This window comes from Hypanus sabinus, chromosome 8 (genome assembly GCF_030144855.1).
Source record: "Hypanus sabinus isolate sHypSab1 chromosome 8, sHypSab1.hap1, whole genome shotgun sequence".
Lineage (NCBI taxonomy): Eukaryota > Metazoa > Chordata > Chondrichthyes > Myliobatiformes > Dasyatidae > Hypanus > Hypanus sabinus.
The window spans coordinates 168,275,368-168,301,160 of record NC_082713.1 but is presented as its reverse complement, the minus strand read 5'-3'; the positions used below and the strand labels follow the sequence as shown (position 1 = coordinate 168,301,160).

At 43.2% G+C, this 25,793-nt stretch overlaps 1 protein-coding gene across 2 annotated transcripts in view; it reads right to left on the bottom strand.

Annotated features, from left to right (window-relative positions):
• ano6 (anoctamin 6) overlaps nucleotides 1–25,793 on the bottom strand; it is a 174,324-nt gene that overhangs the window by 134,357 nt on the left and 14,174 nt on the right. The gene's annotated exons all lie outside the window — the stretch shown is intronic.

The following is a 25,793-nucleotide window of genomic DNA, read 5'->3' as shown; positions in this document are numbered from 1 at the left end:
ATAATAAATAAATAAGCAATAAATACTGAGAACGTGAGATGAAGAGTCCGTGAAAGTGAGTCCCTTGGTTGTGGGAATATTTCAATGATGGGGCAAGTGAAGTTGAGTGGAATTATCTCCTTTTGTTAAAGAGCCTGGTGGTTGAGGGGTAGTAACTGTTCTTGAACTTGGTGTTGCAAGTCTTGAGGCTCCTGTACCTTCTACCAGATTGCAGCAGCGAGAGGTGAGCATGTCCTTGGAGGTGCAGATCCCTGATGATGGAAGCTACTTTCCTGCTACGCTGTTTCATGTAGATGTGCACAAAGGTGGGATCGGCTTTACCCATGATGTACTGGGCCGTATCCACTACTTTTTATGTGATTTCCCATTCAAGTGCACTGGTGTTTCTATACCAGGCTGTAATGTAGCCAGTCAACATACTCTCCACTACACATCTATAGTAGTTCGTCAAAGTTTCAGATGTCATGTTGAATCACCACAAACTCAGAAGGAAGTAGAGGTGCTGCCATGCTGTCTTTGTAATTGCACTTATGTGCTGGGACTAGGACACCAAGTTGTTCCCCCTCTCCACCTCTGATCTCCTGATAAGGTCTGGTTCATGTACCTCTGGTTTCCCTCCTCCTGAAGTCAATAACCAGCTCCTTGGCCTTGCAGACCTTGAGTGAGTGACATTGTTACGGTACCACAGCCAGATTAACAATCTCTCCCCTATAACCTGATTCTTCAGCACCTTTGATTCGGCTTATGACAGTGGTGTCATCAGCAAACGAATATGGCACTGGAGCTGTGCTTAGCCGCAGAATCATAAGTGTAAAGTGAGGAGAGCAGGGGGCTAAACACACAGTCTTGTGGTGTACCTGTGCTGATGGAGATTGTGGAGGAGATGCTGTTGTCAATCCAAGCTGACAGGGGTCTGCAAATAAGGAAGTCCAGGATCCAATTGCATAAGGATGTATTGGGGCCAAGGTCTTGAAGAGCAGCAAGTTCAACATTTAGACAGTGTACAAAGCCCCTCTCAAGAAATATTCTTCACAACATTGTAGTTGGCAAGAAAGTTGACAACACATAAGTGCTTAAGATTTCTTTCAGTTTTCAACATCCTTGCACATATTGACAAAATGATTAACTGAAGTGAACTAGGACAGAGGCTAAATGGTTCAGGCAAATCACTAATAATACAACTGTGCTTTCCAAATGCGATTTTATCTGATTCTTCAACCTGACAATCCATTGGTCAGATCACAATTGGAGTATTTCTTGCAGTTTTCGGACGATGTCTAAGAAAGGATGGGCTGGCATTGGACAGGGTCTACGGGAAGTTTACGAGAAGGATCCTGGGAATGAAAAGGTGCGTTTGTTGGCTCTGAGCCTGTAGGGTGTCACGGTAGGGGAAGAGTGAGTGTAATAGAGATACAATAATGATTGCTCGGCGTTCAAATCCTGCCACTGTTTATAAGGAGTTTGTCCTTTCTCTCTGTGACTGTTTGGGTTTCTTCTGGGTGATCCGGTTTCCTCTCGTATTCCAAAGATGCGTGCTTAGGGTTAGAAATTCTTCGCAAGCTACGCTGACACTGTTGACTGCCTCCAGCACAATCCTTGCTAATTTGATGTAAATGACACATTTCACTGTATGTTTCGATGCATAGTACAGTGCAAAAGTCTTAGATACATATAGCTGGGGTTGCTAAGACACAGTACTGTATTGGTCAACATGGAGCGGACAATTAAATCTGATGGGAGCAAAGGATTTTGGGAATGGTGAAGGTGGTGTGCCATGAGAAGGGTGAGGGACAGGAGGCAGAGAAGGAATGCCAGGGGCAATGTGTGGCATGAGTGCAGGTACACCCAGCCCTGAGACACCAGGCAAGGCCATTTGATTCCAAACAAGTGGTTTACTGATCATCACAGAATGTCTCTCTGGTGCTTCGCACTCCCTTCCCTCTCCATTCCTCTTTTACCAACCATGATTCCCCTTATGGGTGGTAAGTATATGCATTTTCCCCTCAATCTCGGGTTCTATACCAGAGGCCTGGGAACTTGAGGGTTCGGCTCAGTATCCTTGTACCTAGTAGTGCACTCTTCTGGACCGAGATCTCAGATGTTGTTCCCGGGATTTGTTGGAGCCACTCTCCCAGTAAATGTGTCACAGCCTCAAATGGTCCTATCACCACCAAGATTACTCTGGCTTTAACTTTCCATACCCTCTCTATCTGCTTGTTCAAGCCCTGGTATTTCTCCAGCTTCTCATATTCTTTCTTCCTGATATTACTATCTTTCAGGATTGGTTCATCTGTTTCTGTTGCTTTCTTCTGTTCCTCGTCCAGTATTACTATATCTGGTTGGTTGGCCAGTATCTTATCAGTCTGTATTTGGAAGTTCCACAGGATCTCAGCTCTGTCATTCTCCACTACCTTCTCGGGTGTTTCCCATTTGGACTTGGAAATGTCCAGTCCATACTCAGTGCAGATGTTCCTGTACACAATTCCTACAACTTGGTTCAACATATGCTGTTCGTACCTACATCTTGCACTCTGCTGCTATGTGCTGGATGGTTCCAGCAGATTCCTTGCCCAGTATGCATTTGGGTCTTGTCTGGTGTGATAGACCCTGGCTTCTATTGCTCTTGTGCTCAGCACCTGTTCTTGTGCAGCCAGGAGCAGCGCCTCTGTGCTGTCCCTCTGCTCTGTTATTTCCAGCCATTGGTAGGACTTCCTTATGTCAGCACCTCTGATATCTGGCAATGCAGTGGTTTGTCCTGCCATGGGCCCTGGTCCTCTGGCTCTGCTTCACCCTCTTCCATTTCCATGTCCCCTGCCTGTGTCTGAGGTATTCTCCTAGGAGGTCGTCCTTAGGGGCCATCTTCCTGACATACTCATGGACGCTTTGCATTTCTTCCAGGGCTGTGGCCTTCACGCTTCCAAGTCTGGCGGGTCTACCTCCATGTATTGTTAGTAGTTTCTGGGTCTCGATGTCAGTGGCTTCCAGTTCGTTCCTTGGCCAGCACACTATTGCGGCTGATATCTGATGACTGGTAGGGGGAAAGTGCTGATGGCTCTGATATTGTTCTTCCCATTCAGCTGGCTTTTAAAGACCTGGCTCACTCTTTGGAGATACTTGGATGTTGCAGCCTTCCTTGTGTCCTCATTGTGGTTTCCATGTGTCTGCAGAATCCCGGGCACGGGATCCGGAGTTCAGGTCCTGGTGGTGGCAGCCCAGTAGGAGTCTTGGGCTGGACTCGCGCTTATGTTACATCTGCCTACAAAAATTTCCAGACGAGAGTGACAAGAACATGCTGGCTTGGACATTGCCCAAATTAACAAGGCCCGCAGCAGTGGTTGGGGAACCAGGACCATATGGTGAGAAATTGGCTACCAGAACAAACTATAAATGGACGAGACTGGGCAACATGGAATATATGCCTAAGACTTTTGCACAGTACTATACATGTGAAAAATAAAGCTAATTTTTACTCACTGGACTATAGAAGAACTGAAACCTACTGAATATTGAAAGATCCAGATAGAGCGGATGTGGAGAGGATGTTTCCAATAGTGGAATCTGGGACCAGAGAGCACAGCCTTAGAATAAATGGACATCCCTTTAGAACAGAGATGAGAGGGAATTTTGTTAGCTAAAAGTTGCTGAATCTGTGTAGTTTATTGCCACAGGCAGATGAGGAGGACAAGTCATTGGGTATATTTAAAGCAGAGGTTTCATATGTTCTCAGTTAGTCACAGTGACAAAGATTACAAGGAGAAGGCAGGAGTCATGGGAGTCGCAGAAAAATACAGGACAGAAACAGGCCCCTCGGCCCATCTAGTCTGTGCCAAACCATTTAAACTGCCTACTCCCATCGAGCAGCTCCAAGACCATATCCCCCATATCCCCATGTACCTATCCAAATTTCTCTTAAACATTGAAACCAAGGCTGACAGAAAAAATAGATCAGCCATGACCGCGTAGTGGAGCAGACACGATGTGCCCAATGATCTAAATTGTGCTCTTATGTCTTATGGTCTGATCAAACTTTTCAATGAAATGCAGGCAACTCAGTAGTTGATATGCACATGCATAATGCAAAAATATGTGATAACAAACGGCATAATAAATCTGAAGACAGATAACCAAGAGATTAGATAATAATTAGTGTAGATTCAAACTCGGCTAAAAGACAAGTGGCTGAGTTCTGTGGTGATTGACAGAAGCTGCTGCTACCTTAAAGTGAATAACACCGTGATTTAGTGATGCCCATCAGACACTTCAGTTTAAAAGACCTCCATAATCCAGTGATGTCATGTTAGCTGAGCAGCTTGTGATCCAAGAAAGAAAATGTACAATTATAAACTGATATTGTAACGATTTTATGGATTCATCAATAAAAGCTGGAACTTTCACACAGTCACGGTTCAAGGTTCAAGGCTGTTTAATGTCATTTCCAGCATACAAATGTGAGGAGGACGAAATAGTTGTTATTCCAGATTCAATGCAGTACAAAAAACCCATGGAAGATAAAGAACAAAAAATAATAATAATAAATCACACAAGTAATATAAATACATACATGATTGTATGTCCATAAAGTGACGCTAGGCTGTACATAAGGTGAATGATGGGAAATAATAAAGTAGTGGTGGAGGTGTTGATCAGCCTTACTGCTTGGGAAAGTAACTATTTTTAAGTTTGGTGGTTCTGGTGTGAATGCTCTGTAGCCACCTGTCTGATGACAGAGGGACACACAGTCCGTGAGCAGGGTGTACGGGATCCTTCATGATGTTACTGGCCCTTTCCCAGCACCTTTCTGTATATATGTGCTTGACGGTGGGTAGGCTGGTGCGAGTGGTGTGTTGGACAGTTTTCTTAGCTAAAACAAGACAAATTACAAATGTAGTATCTAGTTAGCATTCCAGAAGAAAATCTTTTCTCTAACAATTACATTTTGTCTAGATTTTACCAGCAACATTAGCAAGTATATCTGTAGTTCGTTTGTTCGTTATGTGCCATGTCGTATTATGTGGGCGATCATGGTCTATCCATGAACATGATTGTTCTTGACAAATTTTTCTAAAGAAATGGTTTGCCATTGCCTTCTCCTAGACATTGTCTTTATAAGACCAGTGACCCTAGATATTATCTATGCTCTTCAGAGATTGTCTGCCTGGCATCAGCAGTTGCATAACCAGGACTTGTGATGTGCTCCAGCTGCCCATACGACCATCCACCACCTGATCCCTTGGATTCACACGACCCTGATCAGGGTCTAAGCAGGTGCTACATCTTGCCCAAGGCTGGCAGAGGGAAGGAACACCTTACACTTCTGTTGGTAGAGACGTATCTCCACTCCGCCACCTTTCTCTGGTAGCACGCTTGATTTTAATAAACTTGTTAAGAACAGTAAGCTACTAAGATTTGCTGATAAATAATTCTTCACAGCTGGATAGTATGTGCCTTGCTTTAGTTACCCTGAATGGGGCCAGTGCCTGGTGGTAGTAGCTTGCCCCACTCCCATCAGGAAGGAGGTTATGCAGCATCCATGCAAGGACTACCCACTAACCCACCCCACCACACCTCAGCACCACCCCAACTTCATCACCTTATATACAGACACTCCTATACCCAGAGTCACTTGATGCACATCCAATCAATCTATGTATACAAGCAATTTTATGCATTCATATTGCATTGTTTTATTATTGTCTTCTGTATCTTATGGTGTTTTCTTGTGCTGCAGTGGATCCGGCGTAACATTCTGTTCCCCTTTACACTTGTGTACTGGAAATGACATTAAACAATCTTCAATCTTGAATGTCTTAACATTGAAAAAATTCCAAAATGCTTCCACACCACCAGAAGATGTCATTGCTCATGTGAACACCACATAATATTAACAGATTCTGAAGCTGCCAAAGGGTAAAATTCGGAGGTTGCTAGAGAGACTATAATCCTGATAATACATTGAGTGTCTGTAGAGAGAGAAACAGAGTCAACTTTTCCTTTGAGTCTTAATCAGGTGAAAGTTTCAACAAAACAATCTTTGGCCCAAAATGCCACCTCAGCTTTTCTCCCTCCACAGATGCTGCACAACCTGTTGAGTATTTCCAGTATTTTCAGTTTTTATTTCAGACTTCTAGCATCTGTAATTTTTGCTTTTCTATGATTTATTTATTTATTTACTTTCCTTCAGTGCGAAATTCCAGGCCTATTGAAATGTTGAAATGTACCAAAAGACCTATACCATGAAACAAATCAAAGATAAAGAAAATGATGATTACAAGCAAAAAGTTATAAGCAAGAAGGAACAATTTGAAAGAAAGTGCAAAGAATCAAACTAAGCAGGTATTAAAATTTAGTTCAATGCTCTGGACAATCCAATCCAAGCCCGAGGAAAATTGACTACATCTCCAGTTTCATTCAAAATATATTTTGATAACTGGGTGGCGGGGTTAAGATAAGTCTCTACCTAAGGAGGTGTAAGGTGCTCCTTCCCTTTGCTAGCCTGTGCATCACCCTTGGGTAAGGGGAAGCACCTGCTTAGCCCACCACCTGGACCAAGGTCATGTGAAACGTTGGGAGCGGGCGGTGGATGGTCGTATGAGCACATGGTGCCTATCACAAGTCTTGGTTATGCGACCACTGACCTGAGGCTCTGAAGACTATTGATAATGGCTGAGCTCACCCGAATTGGAAAGACACTACCTAGAAGAAGGCAATGGCAAACCACTTCTGTGGAAAGATTTACCAAGAACAATCATGGCCAAAGACCATGATCGCCCACGTCTTAATGACATGGCATATAATGGTGAGGATGATTCTGGTAACATGTTCACATAAACAATACCTTCTGGTCCTGCCCCCAGGTCAGGACCACTTTCTTTACATAACCAAACTTGATCAATTTAAACGTATGTTAGTATAGAATATAAGAGTGTCTTGATCCCTCTTTTGCCAGTGCCTGTGGGTCAGGTCAGATATGAAAAAGATATGATAGGTAATCAGGCTGAGATTGGTCATGGTCTGGTCTACCTGAGCTGACTTCTAATCAAGAAACAAAATGGGTCTCTACTCCCTAACTAATATCACTGGACAACTACTTTTTTTGGAAACGTGACTTCCCAAGATTATTTTTAAGATATTCTGCTTGAAGCTAAACACAAATATAATTTCAGACTACTTGTACCATCTAAGAATTTGGAGAAACAATAAATTTACTTTTATTGAATATAATGTGTTTAATTGTACAACGGTGCTGATGATTTGCAGTAGTTCAATTGTTGACGACTTTTATTTGTACTCAGTGTCTGAGACTTCTCTCTTAAGTACCCAACAATAATCAGCCAACATTGATGGACAACACAAGTGAATCTGCAGATGCTGGCAATAAATAAAAACACAAAATGCTGGCAGAACTCAGCAGGCCACTCCTGATGAAGGGTTTCGGCCCGAAGCGTTGTCACTACCTCCTCCCATAGATGCTGTCTGGCCTGCTGAGTTCTGCCAGCATTTTGTGTTTTTATTCAGCATTGATGGATTCCAGTTGCCCTGATATCGTTTCTCCATTATCACAGTGTCCTGGTGAAACCTTTCACCATGCTTGTCACTGACAACGCTAAGATTTGCAGGAAGGAAGTCTAAATGAGAATGCAGAGAAGGAATCTTTACTGACAAGTTGCACTTCATGGTCAAAAACATGGAGCGTGATAGGGAAATTTCATGGTGTTTTTCATGATCAGCAGCCCCATCTATAAGATACACCTAAAAGTATTTTGGAAAAAAAAACTTTTGTTGTCCAGTGTATTCTGTGACTCAAAAGATTTATACTTGTGCATATGGGCTACGCCGCAGCTGTAGCCCTGATTTTCACCTTGGCGTTACTCTACGCCGTAGCGAGCATGCGTTGGTGTGCGCCAAAACGCTAGATGGCGGTGGGGTTTCTATGCCACTGTGTTGAGTTTCTTTGTGAGAGACATGGACAAGGAAATGCATTTCAAACATTCTCGCATCTCGGCAGGTAGATTTGACGATTTGGTTCATCTATTTTGCATTGGTGTACAGACCAGCAACTGGAAATGTGATGCTATCAAGTGGCCAATCACAGTTGTTGCTGTCTGCGTCGCCGCGACGCACGAGTTACTTTTTTGGGGAGGTGCACGTCACCCTACAGCGTAGATGCGATGCACAAGTATAAATCAGCTTTTAGAGTCAGAGGTGTACACTACAGAAATGGTCCATTCGCCCATCACATTTATGCTGACCTTTTTGCCCATTTATATTAATTTTATTTGCTCTTATTAGATCTCTTTCTCCTTCAATGCCATGCTGATTTAGACGTCTTTCTAAATGTCTCTTACTATAAAGAATATCAAGATTAGCTTTATATGTCACATGTACATCGAAATATTGAAATATACAGTGAAATCATCGTTGGTGTCAAATCAAATCAGTGAGGATTGTCCTGAGGCAGCCCACAAGTGTCACCACACTTCCAGCACCAACAAATTACTAATCTTAACCATACATCTTTGAAATGTGGGAGGAAACCAGAGCACCCTGAGGAAACCCACACATTCCCACGGAGAAGGTACAAATTCCTTACAGACAGTGGTGGGAATTGAACCCTGGAGGGTGATTGCTGGAGTTGTAAGGCAATTGCGCTAACCACTATGTTACTGTGCTGCCCCTAATGATTATACCTCTGTCCACCACCCCTCCAGCAGTGAGTTCCAGAGATCAGCAATGCAAACCCCCTTTAAAACATCCTCTCATTTTAAAGCTCTATCTTCTTAATTTTTGATTTTTGGGTTAAAAAGATAATCATCTTCATCATCATATGTCGTATGAAGTGGGTGAACAGGGACAATGACTATGACTGCTCTTGGCAACTTCTACTGAAGTGGTTTTTTCTGAGCAGAGACTTCACAAGATGGGTGATCCCAACCACTATCAATACTCCTCAGAGATTGTGTGCCTGGCTTCAATGGTCGCACAACCAGGACTTGTGATATACATCAGCTGCTCACACGACCATCCACCACCTCCTCCCATAGCTTTACGTGACCCTGATTGTAGAGGGCTAAGCAGCTGCTACACACTGCCCAAGGGTGACCTGTGGGCCGGTGGAGGAAAAGAGCACTTTGCACCTTCTTTAGTAGAGACATATCTCCATCCTGTCACCCAAAAAAGGTAACATTTTTATAATTTTATATCATCTCTTTCACCACTCAGCCTCCTTCACACCAGGGAAACAACCTTAGCTAATCCAATTTCTTCTCATTGCTAAACTCTGCCAACCTAAGCAACCTCGTGGTGAACCTCCTCTCCACTCTCTCCAGCACAATCATATCTTTCCTGCAATGTGGACAACCAAACAGCATGTAATAATGTGCAGCCTAACCGATGTTTCACTACCCTATCAAAGAATTGCAATTTTCTATTTGAAAGTGGCAAGGCTTTAAAGAAGAATTTCACTGTACAAGAATACAAACAAAAATCAATTCCAAATTATGGTAAAGTGCATGTTAATGCGGCTTTAAAATTATATGGTTTAGCTGCTCTGGTCAAAATAATTTCTGCTCTAGTGTCAACCCAGCGAATACTACAAAACCTATGTAATTCTGCTGTGCAAGTCTGGAACTGGCAGACCAATGCTCAGATAAAATTCTTTTCACAATTTCATTTCGTCCTGTGCACTGATGATCACTTTAGCATATAGGCTTATCATCAAAGATCCTCACCGCCCAGTCCAGGCTCATTTCTCACTGCTGCCATCAGGTAGAAGGTGCAAGAGCCTCAGGGCTCGCTCCAGCAGGTTCAAGAACAGTTACTACCCTCAGATTCTGTCGGCTATGTAAGTCTGGGGAAGACAATCTCTGGTCCCACTAGACGTGTGAGATTGAGGTGCAAAACCTCCTGTCCGTTACCCTGTTACAAATCAGTACCACGAAATAACAGAGAGTATGCCATTTGCAATTAAACGATTTAGCTTTATAATTCTTAATTTGACTAAAGGGTTAGAAAAGTAAAACAAAAAGAAACGGGCCCGTTTTAATGAAACAGTCTAATATGCACATTGGAGCTCACACTTCCCATCGATTTCCCCGGGCTTCGTCATCTCCTGGCCCCACTCCAAGTCCATTCCTTTCTGGTGTCTACCACCTCTCCCTTCTGGCATCTTCTCTCTCCATCTTCCACCGAACAAAAGACCCAGATCACCTCAGTGTAAGAGACACAGCACGAAAACACCCTCCCCTCACTGGACAGCTCACATTACAAAGCATCCGTTATCTCTAACCATAACCCAAACACTGCTTCTGCAGAAAAACCATTACATTCGCAGTCAGACCTTTCCCAGGGTGTTACAACAGTTTCTGTTCCTTAACTGTTACAGTTAGTATTCGATAGATTTGCTGAGTATGCCCACAAGAAAATGAATCTCAGGGTTGTATAAGGTGACATACATGTACTTTGATAATAAATTTACTTTGAACTTTGGTGCTGAGATACATCTTAGGATGTGATGGGATCCATCATCAGTGATGTAACTTGGGTTCATCAAAAGTTTTGGGTCATTCAGCATCAGACACTTGCGCCCAGCTGGGGTTGATCAGGCCTTGGCTTGTGTCTCAGCAGCATTGGCCCATGGACCAATAGCCACGTGGAGGCCCGTCCAGTAGCCTCTGTGGCAGTTCTGATGGCTCTTTTCTTTGCAGTCCCTGTACTGTCAAGGAGACAGGAGGTTCTGCACAGCAAGCAGCCAGCAAAACCTCTACACCAGGAGTGTCAAACTACTGGCCCGCGAAGGGGTCCAATCCGACCTGCAGGAAGATTTGGGGAAAAAAAAGTATATTCACGACCATTTATTATGTATCAGTGTGGCAGCCGTACAATAGGCGGCAGTTAACCACCCGCTGTGCATAAGCACCTACCACCCTGCACTGAAGACCACTAGGGCCCCACGTACATCGTCAGACACAGTATAAACACCCAGAGTACTCAGGTAAGTAACACCTGCAACAAGGCTGAAACTGTTTGCTGCTGTGGTTCAAAATGCTTTCCAAGAAGAGAAAAGCTGACATCAAAGGTCGGATATTCAACGATATTTGGAAAGATCGTTTTTTCTTCTGTGAGGTCAACGGCAAACCTGTGTGTCTGATATGTGGCTGTGGCAAAAGAGTACAACATCAAACGACACTATGAGACGTCACACAGAGAAAAATATGAAAAGTACGCAGGGCGACTCAGAATGCAAAACGTACACCAGCTTGAGGCAGCTCTGAAAAAACCAGCAGTCGGTGTTCACCCAAAGTCGAGAGACTCAAAATGGAGCTGTCAAGGCCAGCTATATTACTGCCATCAAAACAGCTGCAGTGTCCAAGCCATACTCAGAGGGGGAATTCATCAGAGCACGCATGCTGATGGCCGCTGAGCTGGTGTGCCCTGAGAAGAGACAGGCTTTTGGTAATACCAGCTTGTCAAGAAATACTGTGGCAGAGAGAATCGGGGACCTTGCAGGAGATTTGAACAGTCAACTAAAAGACAAAGTGAAGTCACTTATTGCCTTCTCTATTGCAATTGATGAGAGCACCGAAGTGACTGATGTAGCTCAATTAGGAATATTTATTCATGGTGTTGATGCATCTTTGACTGTCACCCGAGGAGTTTGTGGAGATAGTGCCCATGACAAACACCACAAAGGCGAACAACGTTTTCTCCAGCCTCGTCAAGGCCATGGACAGACTGGGGGTTGACTGGAGTCACGCTGTCAGTGCGGCAACAGATGGTGCACCGTCCATGGTCGGGAAAAAGGCAGATGTTGTTGAAAAACTCAGAGAGAAAGTTCAGAGAGAATCCAGAGCAGGAATTCCAGAATTTTCATTGTATTATACACCAAGAAGAGTTATTTAGCATTGAAAATGGACAATGTCATGAATATAGTAATCAAAACGGTTAATTTTATTAGAGCCAAGGGACTCAACCATCGGCAATTTGACACTCTTTTCTCCGAAGGTAGTATTGGACACGGCCTACCCTATCACACTGAAGTCCGCTGGTTGAGCAGAGGGGTTGCGTTCAAACGTTTATTTCAATTACGTGCGGAAATTGGACTATTCATGAACGAGAAAGGGAAGCCAGTGGCAGAGTTGGATGACCCAGACTGGCTTCATGATCTTGCATTTCTGGTGGACATAACAGAGCACTTAAATGTGCTTAATGTTAACCATGCAAGACCACAACAAACTTGTTACGGAATGCTACCACAGCATTCGTGCCTTTCAAAATTCGATTAGGCCTGTGGGAGATGCAACTACCCCGGAGCAACCCAGCTCATTTCCTCTCTTTGCAGTCTGTGTGTGTCACTCATGGGAATAATGACAACATGGAAAGGTACAAGGACAAAATATCACGGCTGAAAAGTGAGTTTCAGAATCATTTCCAAGCCTTCACTCAGCTCGAGAAGGAATTCTCACTATTTTGCTCGCCATTTGTCGTCAACGCAGCATCAGATGTGCCGGAGGAACTCCAAATGGAACTAATTGAAATTCAGTGTAACTCGGCTTTGAGACTGTGGGTCTGGACTCAAACTATCAATACCTGGGACCGATGTAACCCAAGATGACAGACTTTGCCTCAAAGATACTTTGCATGTTCAGGACAACATATCTCTGTGAGCAGGCGTTCTCCATAATTAACATTAACAAATCCAAACTGCGCTCACAGCTGACACACGGACATCTAAGTGACATTATGAAAATCACAACTGCCCAGAAACTGGTTCCTGATGTTGACAGGCTGGTTAAAGCCGAGAGATGTCAGGGGTCTGGAAGCAGCAAGTGTAAAATGAGTGACACTGTTCGATGCACTGCGACATGTAAGCAGAATGCATTATGAAATACTGAGTGTCATAAGATTGTGATTCATTCATTTTCTGACTATTCTATTATTGTAAATGTGATAAACAATTAGAGGCTAATTGTGTTCATTGTCTGAGTTTGATTGCTGGAAGCAAGCTAATAAAAATTAGGTCCAGTTGTGTAGCCTGCATTTACAATTTGTTTCATTAGGTCTACGTTTGTGTCTGTTAATGTTCGATTTCAAATAGTTTATTAATGGAAAGGGTGTGGCTCCCAAAACAACCTTAGCCAAAATAGCATCATTTTTCTCTCTCTCTCATCACAACTTTCTCGTAGCCTACGACTATAAGTTAATACCAATCACAAAAATAATGCTTGCTTGGCAATCTTCTTCATAAGAAACGGAATGTGTAAAGTGAAACACTTTGTAGTTATAGCAGAGACTGAGACACACGAGAGCAGTTTGATAAAACGAAGGCAACGAAAGCTGTGGGAGCATAGGCACGTGCATTCACGCGTGCAATCCAGCCCACATGAAATCACATTTTGCCCAATCTGGCCCGTGACCTAAAATGAGTTTGAGACCCCTGCTCTACACCCCACCTCTACAGGCTTCCATCGTTCCCTCCATCCCTCTCTCTGGCACTGCTCTACCAGCTCCTGGTATCTGGTCCTCCAACACTCAAATGCCTCCTCAAACAGCTCTCCCCAAGGCACTGTCAATTCTACCATGTCCACCTGCATGTATTTCCCATCCTTAACTTCTCTTCTGACACTGGTGATGTTAAGGAGAGATTTGATGGCAGTATACAAAATTATGAGGGATATACGATAGTGTAAATGCAAGCAGGCTTTTTCAACTGAGGTTTTCTGGGACTACAACTAGAGGTCATGGGTTAAAGGTGAAAGATGAAAAGACTAAGGGGAACATGAGGGGGATACTTCTTCAATCAGAGAATCACGAGAGAGTGGATTAAGCTGCCAGTGCAAGTGGTGCATTCAAGCTTGAATTCAATGATTAAGAGAAGTTTTGACAGATTCATGGATGGTACAAGTATGAAGGACCATGGTCCCCGCGCAGGTAGATGGGAGTAGGTAGTTTAAATGATTTGGCATGGACTAGATGGGCCAAAGGGCCTGTTTCTGTGCTGTACTTTTCTACGACTCTATAACAGGTAATTCTGTTATAAAGTTTAGCAATAAAGCATTGAGAATAATGGAAAGGCTTTGGTGTGTCAGGATGTGATTCATGAACCTCGGGTTCTCAGCCTTCAACCCGTTTCATAGCTACAACATTTACACTGATTTCTGTTCAGTAACGAGTCCCAAGGAATTGTGGAGTGATTGTCAACCTGAAATTATTAACCTGCTCAGTTGAGGAAAAACACCAGAGACACGAAATTACCTCCGAAGCGGTTTTTATTCAGAGAGGAGTTCGCAGCCCCAAGCATTTCGGGCGTAAGGTAGCCAACTCCCAATTTGTCGGTTTACAAAGGTCATATTTATACCCAAAAGCAGGGTACTACATTTGCAAATATGGTTACCGATTCAAATTCATCAATTGATTGGCTATTGCATAGCTAAGCACGCGAAATACTCAGAATTAGCAAAGGTTCAAGCGTAATACTTGGAATTAATACTGAATCACCAAAACACTGGAAATAAGTATAGCTCAAAATACTTTGTCAAACACATTGTCTTGTGGTCGCAGGTTCCCTTTTCCTTGTGGTCTCCATGTCGGGCCTGGAACCTTATTTTAGCTACCTCTCCTTACTTCCCCAATGACGTACCTCTCTCTTGTCCTGTCTACATATTTTGCTACACTTACCCCTCGCCCACCCCCTCTACACGTACCCCTTACCCTCTTCACATTCTCAGTGGCAGAGGACCTGATGATGTTAATTATCCTAAACTTCAAAGACATGTGGTTTACATAGTACACTTAATTCACTCTGTCTTACAAACATGATAGATGCCTTAACATATTGGCATGTATGTTTCATTGGGGATATCAGTGCTAACCATTGCAGAGTACAATGCACACCTGTCAGCAGCAAAAATTCTCTTACACAATTCCATTCCATACAATGATCTTCCCCAGTTCAAAATCTCCAATCAGTCCCTGGGTCTGTCCATCTTCAATCTGATTGTCCAAGGCACCAATTTGCAAATCTCAGAGAATTCTGCCTCTGGGATCTATGAGTTAGAGAATCAACTTCTCAGGCAGTTTCTCAGGATTGAGGATGACTTGTTTCCAGCCCTGTTTGAGTAGTACAAGGTGCATATACATGAATATTTAAACATTGGGTGGCTGTTTCACACCAGCTACGCCACAGATCTCAGTCCAATGGCAAGAGAATCCACGACAACAGGAGACCCAGCCTTACTGAAGATTTCACACAAGTGTATCAACAACATACATTCACATAAGAATACACAACATAGATGATCATTCCCCAAAACCTTCCCTTCTGAACCCCCTACCTCGTCCATCTGCCCTTCCCTGATTCAGTATCCAGTCTCTCCACCTGCTGCCCTCAGTACTCTCCGCCTCCCACCCACCCAGGCCACCATCTTCTCAGCTCACTCTCCCTTCCCTACCCTCGTCCTTTAATTTTCATTAAATGAGATACAACTCATGCTCTGTAGATGAATAAATGTAGAGCAACCAACTGCTTTTGAGAGATTATCCTTTTGGGAAATGCAATTCCAATAGATGGCTTAAGACGTGAACTTTGAGTAGTATAGAAATAATCCCATTATTCTTTCACTGGGATAATTCCAAGACTGTAGTTGAGAAGTAAACAACATGAGATCATTACAGTAATTGAAATCAGATGTCCTTGAACCAATGCATGTTCCGCTCTCATTTGCAAAACATTGGCTATTATAATATTACTCCTAATAAAAGCCAATTTTTCCCAGTTATAATGTTACGGAATTCCACATTGCCATGTTGGCAAAAAAACGCCTTTGATTTTCAAGCTCCATAAATTTCATAGCTTGGAAGAAAGAATATTTTATTTTGATAGTTTTGATTTTTGGAAGTGCATGCAGAGAACAGAAATGAGATTGAACTGAAAAGAGATCACCTTCACTAATCTAGTAATTAGAAAGGCATCAGCTGAGAAACCTGTGAACGGGTCTGATTCTCTTCTTAGCCAGCTAAAAACTGCAATTTCCACAGCAGGATGATCCCCCGGGGATGTGAAACAGGAAGGTTGCAAAAAAAGAAATAAAACCTTCAGTTTAAGAGACCAAGACGGTGAACTTGAGCAAGAGTGAGAGCCCTGAGTAAGCCACTGGGGGTACAATGCTGCTACTTTGTATAGAAGGACAGGAATTAAGAGCAGGGACAGCCCACTTGGCCCATCAAACGCTGCAGTACACAATCTGATCATACGCCTGTTTGACTATCTGAATACTGTCTTCCTACTCTCTCCCCATTTCCTTCTCCTCGTTAAATATATTCAGTGACTTGGCATCTTCAGCTTTCTATAGGAGATTATTCCATTAAATTTATACTCCTCGTAGTCCCAAACTTCTTGTCCTGTAATCCAAGTTCATTCAAGTTTAATTGACATTCAACCACACATGAATACTCGTGAATACAGCCAAACGAGACAGTGTAGCTCTGGGGTCAAGGTGCAAAATACAGTACCAACAGTCACACATGGCACAAAGCACAAACGGTATCACAACCATGCAATGACAGAGTGCCAATACCCGTGCCATTAACCCACGGTCGACCACAGTGGAGTTCATCTCCCGCCGAACAAACAGTGGGGCAGCAGCACTGGACACAGAGCCACACCACCCCCAGCGGAGTGCTCCGGCCCCGATGGCCTCTCTCCCTCCTCCCCACCTGGCGACATCACGCTTCAGGCCCAGTCCTCACACATGGAAGACAACAAGCACATATGGAATATCAATAAAACACAATGACACAGAATTTACATGTACATTATATAGTCCAGACACCACCCCTCAGCCCATTGAAATCATCAGTCAGCCACAATAGAGCCCGTCTCCCGCCAAGTGAACACTCAGGAGTGGCGGGGGGGGGGGGGAAATCAGAGAAAACATCTCCCCAATCCAATCTGTTTAGTCCTGTTAGAATTTGGAAGTTTCACTTAGATTCCCCTTTATTCTGCTAAACTCCAGTGAACCTCATGCCATTTGAATAATATGCCACCATTGTTTATCCTACCTCAGTACATTTACTCAATTATATCAGAATCAGATTTATGTTGACAATTTATAGTTTTGCAATAGCAGTACAATGCAAATTTACTGAAATATAAAAATAATTCAATAGTGTAAATATGAAAGGAATAATAAGGCTGTGTTCTGGGTTCCATGGGCTGTTCAGAAACCTGATGGTGGAGGGCAAGCTGTTTCAGTGTGGATCTTCAGGCTCCTGTACCTCCTCAGGAGGAGAATGAGTACCAGGCGGTGAGGGCCCTTACTGATGGCTACCACCTGAGGCACCACTGCTTGAAGACGTCCTCAATGGTGGTGAGAACTGTGCCCACGATGGAGCTGGATGAGTCTGCGACCTTCCAGCCTCTTGCAGTCTCACCATAAGACCACAAGTTAAAGGAGTAGAATTAGGCCATTTGGCCCATTGAGTCTGCTCCACCATTTCATCATGGCTGATCCATTTAAGCATAGTTCAAATACCACTTATAAATTTGCTGACGATACAACGATTGTTGGTAGAATCTCAGGTGGTGAAGAAAGGGCGTACAGGAGTGAGATATGCCAACTATTGGAGTGGTTCCACAGCAACAACTGGGCACTCAGTAAGCCGAAAGAGCTGATCGTGGATATCCTGAAGGGTAAGACGAAGGAACACATACCAATCCTGACAGAGGGATCAGAAGTGGAAACAGTGAGCAGTGCCAAGTTCCTGGGTGTCAAGATATCTGAGGATCTAACCTGGTCCTAACATACTGATGTAGTTATAAAGAAGGCAAGACAGCGGCTGTACTTCATTAGGAGTTTGAAGTGATTTGGTATGTCAACAAATACACTCAAAAACTTCTGTAGATTTACTGTGGAGAGCATTCTGACAGGCAGCATCACTGTCTGGTATGGAGGGGCTACTGCACAGGACCGAAAGAAGCTGCAGAGTGTTTGTAAATTTGGTCAGCTCCATCTTGGGTACCAGCCTACTATGTACCCAGGACACCTTCAAGGAGTGGTGTCTCAGAAAGGCAGCATCCATTATTAAGGACTTTCAGCACCCAGGGCATGCCCTTTTCTCACTGTTACCAACAAATAGGAGGTACAGAAGCCTGAAGGCACACACTCAGCGATTCAGGAACAGCTTCTTCCCCTCTGCCATCCCATTCCTAAATGGACATTGAACCCTTGGACACTAACTCGCTTGTTTTTAATATATAGTATTTCTGTTTTTTACATAATTTTTAATCTATTCAATATACAGATACTGTAATTGATTGATCGATTTATTATTATTTTATTTTGTTTTTTTTTTTATTAACTACTGCTAAGTTAACAAGTCTCACACTGAGAGTGATGAGTGAGTGGAATGGGCTGCCAGCAGCGGTGGTGGAGGCGGAAATGATAGGGTCTTTAAGAGACTCCTGGATGGATACATGGAGCTTAGGAAAATAGAGGGCTATGGGTAAAGCCTGGGTAGTTCTAAGGTAGGGACGTGTTCAGCACAGCTTTGGGGGCTGAAGGGCCTGTATTGCGCTGTATGTTTTCTATGTTTCTATGCTGGTGATAATAAACCTGATTCTGATTTATTCAATAATAACCATAACAGAATCATAGAAAGACAGCCCAGCTTGGGCGTTCAGCCAAAGTGCAGAAGACACATTGATTGTTGTAACATTTCAATGACAGGGCAAGCAAAGTTGAGTGAAGTTATCCCCTGACTGCCCTGATTTAACCCTTCTTAATTACAGGATAATTTACAATGACCAATTAACCTATCCGATAGGCCTTTGAACTTTGGGAGGAATCTACAGTACATGGGGAAAACCTACGCATTCCACAGTCTCCTTACAGATGAGGCTGGAATTGAACTCTGAACTCCAGTGCCCCAAGCTGAAACATGAGTGATCAGGGTCTTTCCAAGACCACGTTTGTTTTTGGCAAATTTTTCTACAGAAGTGGTTTGCCATTACCTTCTTCAAGTCAGAGTCTTTACAAGACGGGTGAGCCCAGCCGTTATCAATACTCTTCAGAGATTGTCCGCCTGGCATCAGTGGTCGCAGAACCAGGACTTGTGATCTGCACCAGCTGCTCGTTTGGCCATCCACCACCTGCTCCATGGCCTCACGTGACCCTGATTGGGGTGGGGGGACTAAACAGGTGCTACACCTTGCCTGAGGGTGATCTACAAGCCAGGGGAGGGAAGGAGTGCCTCACAGCTCCTCTGGTAGAGACTTAACTCCAACCCACCACTCTGACCCATAACGAACAAACAATGTGCTAACTACTAGAATGCATGAGGTAAATTGAATCCAACTTAGATCTAAATAAACTTATAATCAAGAGTTACGGTACTGTGCAAAAGTCTTCAGTGTATATGCACAGTATTGTATTTGTCAACCTGGAGCCGAGAGTGAGTTTGTAAATCTGGCGGGAGCAAAGAATGATGTGGAGTGCCACAGGAGGGATGTGGGACAGATGGCAGAGAAGGAGGGCCAGGGGTGGGTGGCTGGTACGCGTGCAAACATATCCAGCCCTAAAAGACCAAGCAAGCTTATTTGATTCCAGACGATTGATCTTTACAGAATGTCTCTCTGGTGCTTCCCACTCCCTCCTCTCTCCCTTCCCCTTCACACTCTCAGTTTACAACAGGAATCCATATCAGAATCAGGTTTATCATCACTCACATTTGTCATGAAATTTGTGTTTTTAAACGGCAGCAGTACAGTGCAATACATAAAATTACTACAGTACTGTGCAAAGGTGTTAGGCACCCTAGCTATATAAATGTGCCTAAGACTTTTGCACATTACTGTATTTTTAATAAAGCAATATGACTTTTCCTTCAAATGAATTTTGTTCTTGGAAGTTTAACAATAGGCATTGAATATGAAAGATTAAGAAGCAACAAATAATTTGCTTGTATGTTTGATTATTAATCAAATATTGAATATGCCTGCAGGCACAATTCTCCTTAATTGGCAACGTGTCTTGTCTTCTTTCAGGAAGACACTTAACTCAGTATCTGAGTCTGCCAATGCAAATCAGTCACCCAAGAGAGTATATGACCAATTTTCAGTTTCATTAATATTAATGAACTGTAAATTTTGTTATTATACACAACAGGTGGGGAAATGCTACCTGTGTACCTGTAAGAAAGGCTGAGGGAACCCAGAAGGTATCACTTCAAACTATACCAGGTCAACAACACATCATCCAACTTTCAATGTTGTAGATAAAGTTTAACATGCAGTATACCAATCTGAAAATCTGCTTTCTTCATTACAATCAGTCAATATCTAGCAAGGCAATACACATTTTTATGAAGAAATACATTTATTAGGAGAATTTTTTTTCCAAATTTAAATGGAGATTTATCAATTCCAACGGCATCTTAGTTGAATGCAGCAAATCTAAAGGAGAGTTATCAGTTTATACTAGAGAAGCTGTTGAATGGAGCATTTCATTCCCCATTACTTGAATGAATCATAATGAAATTGCATGGAGTTGATCCAGGGAACAACAGAGCATGATCATTAATTCTTTGCTGTTTTTCTTATGATGTAGGAGCATTCGGTCAAAGATTTAAATACATCTGTTATCTAAATATGTTTGCAGTACACAACCCTGAAATCGTCTTCCCACAGACAGTCACAAAACAAAGAAAGCCATGGAATCCGTTTAAAAAAAACCATCAATCTCCACATCTGCAAAAAGTAAGAACAAGTCGCACAAGTGGCAAAAAAGTGCAAAAAAAAATCCACAGAACATAAAACACCACAAAAGTCATGGAAAGAGTCCCGGCATATTCAGTCCAGCTCAGTTCAGTTATTCTGCAGACCACTGCAACCTTTCATTGAGGGATAAACTAAATTCTAACAGTTGTGAGGTTTGTGTTGCAATTCTCAATTAGATGCTTATATTTAACTGGGGTACATTTATTAGAATGACAGGAGTATTCTGCTTAAGTAAAATCTTGAACTAGAAAATTACATTCACAAATTCCATAATTCTTCTCTGCACATTTCTTCAGTGCAGCTCCTGACATAATTTTCTAAATTTCATAATTTCCTCACATTCATTTTCCAGAATTGTTTTCAGTTAATACTGAAAGCAGCTCTGGGTTCTCAACATCTAACATTTTGAAAAATGCAATGTTACCTCTTTGTATCTAAAATTTAGACTGTAAAAGAGATGGCAGCAAAAATAAAGAGTGGTGTAATGTTTACACTTTTGCTGAGATGGGACCATCTTCAGATTTACAATGTATTCTTGGATTTGGAAAAACTAAATTTGAGAATTAAATAATTTGAAAAACCAAGGAAGGTCCAATCTGACCAAAAATGTAAGTATGATGTCACCCTCAGTCACAGTATGATTGAGATCACGACCTTTAGTAACTGGCTCAACTGATCTTCTCATCCCTTCACCATCAGGTCTGACTCTCTAACGGTGCTGGAAATCTGGTTTAAAAGAGCTGGGATGTGAGGTATTATATGGCTACAACCATAGTGATACTGAAATTGAGGCTGTGGAAGCCATTCTCTACTTTTATGGTGCCAAGAACCTGGTTCCTAGCTGCAAGGTGCTCTTGGAGTTGATCTTCCTGCACTGTGGGATCATCTGAGCTAGTTCCACGATGGATCATGTCCATTGGGTTTTGCCGTACAAGTTTCTAGAGCTGGGGTTTCCAACCAGGAGCTTTTGGTTAATGGTAGGGGTCTCTTGCATAGAAAATTTGGTAAGCCCTACTTTAGAGAAAGGTGCAGAAAATGTACCTAACATAACCCTCATCTTAATGGCCACCTTTGTATGTGGTTGCATCAAACAGTGCCTAGAAGCAGTGTTCTGGGACCCCTTTTCTTCGTGATTTTTATAAATGACCTGGATGAGGAAGTGGAGGGATGGGTTATTAAATTTGCTGATGACACAAAGGTTGGGGTGTTGTGGATAGTGTGGAGGGCTGTCAGAGGTTACAGCGGGACATCAATAAGATGCAAAACTGGGCTGAGAAGTTGCAGATGGAGTTCAATCCAAATAAGTGTGAAGTGGTTCATTTTGGTAGGTCAAATATGATGTCAGAATATAGTATTAATGGTAAGACTCTCAGCAGTGTGGAGGATCAGAGGGATCTTGGGGTCCAAATCCATAGGACACTCAAAGCTGCTGTGCAGGTTGACTCTGTGGTTAAGAAGGTGTATTGGTCTTCATCAACCATGGGATTGAGTTCAAGGGCCAAGAGGTTATGTTGCAGCTATATAGGACCCCGGTCAGACCCCACTTGGAGTACTGTGCTCAGTTCTGGTCACCTCACTACAGGAAGGATGTGGAAACTATAGAAAGGGTGCAGAGGAGATTTACAACGATGTTACCTGGATTGGGGAGCATGCCTTATGAGAATTGGTTGAGTGAACTCAGCTTTTTCTCTTTGGAGCGATGGAGGATGAGAAGTGACCTGATGGAGGTGTATAAGATGAAGAGAGGCATTTATCATGTGTACAGTCAGAGGCTTTTTCCCAGGGCTGAAATGGCTAACACAAGAGGGTACAGTTTTAAGATGCTGGGGAGTAGGTACAGAGGAGATGTCAGGGGTAAGTTTTTTTTTAAAACGCAGAGAGTGGTGAGTGTGTGAAATGGGCTGCCGGAAGCGGTGGTGGAAGTGGATACGATAGGGTCTTTTAAGAGACTCCGGATAGATACATGGATCTTAGAGAAATAGAGGGCTATGGGTAACCCTAGGTAATTTCAAAGGTAAGTACATGCTTAGCATTGCAGGCTGAAGGGCCTGTATTGTGCTGTAGTTTGTCTGTGTTTCTAGAACCAAATTATGCAAACATCAAGTGTCACTAGCAGCTGAAATTCTTGTTGTCAAGCAGAAAGTCAAAGTCATTTGGCAGAATGCCTGAACGCTGGAACTCACAGTCAAGTATATGTATTACAATAAGAAATAATAAATATTATGATAAGGCAGGAGATCAGGGTTGAGAGGAAAATTGGACCAACCATGATGAAATGGCAGAGGAGACTTGATGGGCTGAATGGCCTAATTCCACTCCTGTACCTTATGGCCTTGTGATCTTCTAAAAAAATTATATTAAGTAAGTGATGCAAAACTCTTTGAGGAGATTACAAGTAGGACAGATAAAGGGGATGCAGTGGATATTTATATTTGGATTTTCAGAATGCCTGAGACAAAGTGCCACACACGAGGCTGCTTATCAAGTTAAGAGCCCATGGTATTACAGGAAAGTTACCAGCATGGATAAAGCAGTGGCAGATAGGGAGGAGTGGGAATAAAAGGATCCTTTTCCGGTTGGCTGCCCGTGACTAGTGGTGTTCCGCAGGGGTTGGTGTTGGGACCTCTTCTTTTTACACTGTATATCAATGATTTAGATGGTGGAATGGGTGGCTTTGTTGCCAAGTTTGCAGATGATATAAAGATTATTGGAGGGGCCGGTAGTGTTGAGGAAACAGGAAGGCTGCAGAAGAACTCAGACAGATTAGCAGAACGGCAAGAAAGTGGCAAATGAAATACAATGTTGGAAATTGCACGGTCATGCATTTTGGTAGAAGAAATAAATGTGCAGATCGTTTTCTAAATGAGGAGAAAATACAAAAATTTGGTGTGCAAAGTACTTGGGAGTCCCTGTGCAGAACACCCTGAAGGTTAACTGGCAGGCAGGGTCCTGGTCCTGGTTAACACTGTCTCCAATGGAGACAAAGGGACGGTCCTGGTTAACAGTGTCTCTAATGACAGACAAACAGACATACTTTATTGATCCTGAGGGAAATGGAGACGAGAGTAAAGGCTCCTGGTGAACACTGTCTCTGATGGAGACGAGGGGACAGGGTCCTGGTGAACACTGTCTCTGATGGAGACGAGGGGACAGGGTCCTGGTTAACAGTGTCTCTGATGGAGACGAGGGGACAGGGTCCAGGTGAACACTGTCTCTGATGGAGACGAGGGGACAGGGTCCTGGTTAACAGTGTCTCTGATGGAGACAAGGGGACAGGGTCCTGGTGAACACTGTCTCTGATGGAGACGAGGGGACAGGGTCCTGGTGAACACTGTCTCCGATGGAGACAAGGGGACAGGGTCCTGGTTAACAGTGTCTCTGATGGAGACGAGGGGACAGGGTCCAGGTGAACACTGTCTCTGATGGAGACGAGGGGACAGGGTCCTGGTTAACAGTGTCTCTGATGGAGACAAGGGGACAGGGTCCTGGTGAACACTGTCTCTGATGGAGACGAGGGGACAGGGTCCTGGTGAACACTGTCTCCGATGGAGACAAGGGGACAGGGTCCTGGTTAACAGTGTCTCTGATGGAGACGAGGGGACAGGGTCCTGGTGAACACTGTCTCTGATAGAGACAAGGGGACAGGGTTCAGGTGAACACTGTCTCTGATAGAGACAAGGGGACAGGGTCCAGGTTAACAGTGTCTCCGATGGAGACGAGGGGACAGGGTCCAGGTTAACAGTGTCTCCGATGGAGACGAGGGGACAGGGTCCAGGTTAACAGTGTCTCCGATGGAGACGAGGGGACAGGGTCCTGGTTAACAGTGTCTCTGATGGAGACGAGGGGACAGGGTCCAGGTTAACAGTGTCTCCGATGGAGACGAGGGGACAGGGTCCTGGTTAACAGTGTCTCTGATGGAGACGAGGGGACAGGGTCCTGGTGAACAGTGTCTCTGATGGAGACGAGGGGACAGGGTCCAGGTTAACAGTGTCTCCGATGGAGACGAGGGGACAGGGTCCAGGTTAACAGTGTCTCCGATGGAGACGAGGGGACAGGGTCCTGGTTAACAGTGTCTCTGATGGAGACGAGGGGACAGGGTCCTGGTGAACAGTGTCTCTGATGCCTCAAGGGTACAATCTTCAAAGAGGAAATGTGAGTGGTATTGATGCACTGGAAGAGAACATATGGATTACTGCTACAAGAAGTAGATAAAAAGACATGTACCAATTATATGCACTTATATTCACTTGCATATATTACAATTAAGAATATTTTTTAAATTTAAAAAAATCTAATTTACAGGGAGACTTTGTTGTGTGTATTTATTTTACTGATTTTAATTTTTGTTTGAACAATTTGCAAAATATTTTTGTATTCTGGAATGCTTTTGCAAAAAAATTAGGTTAAACAGGAAATTGTATTAGAAGTCAACATTTTCCGCTGAGAAGTCTGTCTCTGTAGATATCTGGAACACTGCCGATGAAAAATTAACCTCTCATCGTGCAGCTGTTTAAAATAGAAGAATTTAACACTGTTTATGCAATGAAAGAAAGAGTTATTTTCAATCATTCAGACCCATGTGTGAATTGCAGGGGTGGACTGATTTCAGAGTGGAGTTCTTTGAGATATGGTCTCTCAGATTGAAGAACCATCAATGTACATTCCAATTCTGTCGCTAGTGGAAACTCCATTTATATCGGTATGTGACATTCCAAATCTCCTCAGACTCTTGACGGCACAGAGCCGCTAGTGTGACTTCTTCATGATTGCATACACATGTTGGGCTCATGATAAATTCTCTGAGATGTTGACACAGAGGAAACTGAAGTTGGTCCCTCTTTCCACCACTGATTTCTTAATGAGGAGAGGTGTAAGCTGCCTTGACTTCTCCTTCCTGAGGTCAACAATCAATTCTTTATAGAATTCATACAAAGCTTCCTATTTGAAATGCTTTGGTCAAGGCATTAAATCAGAATTAATTTGTACTAAGTTGCATTGTGTCTGGATAACCAGGGTGTATCCT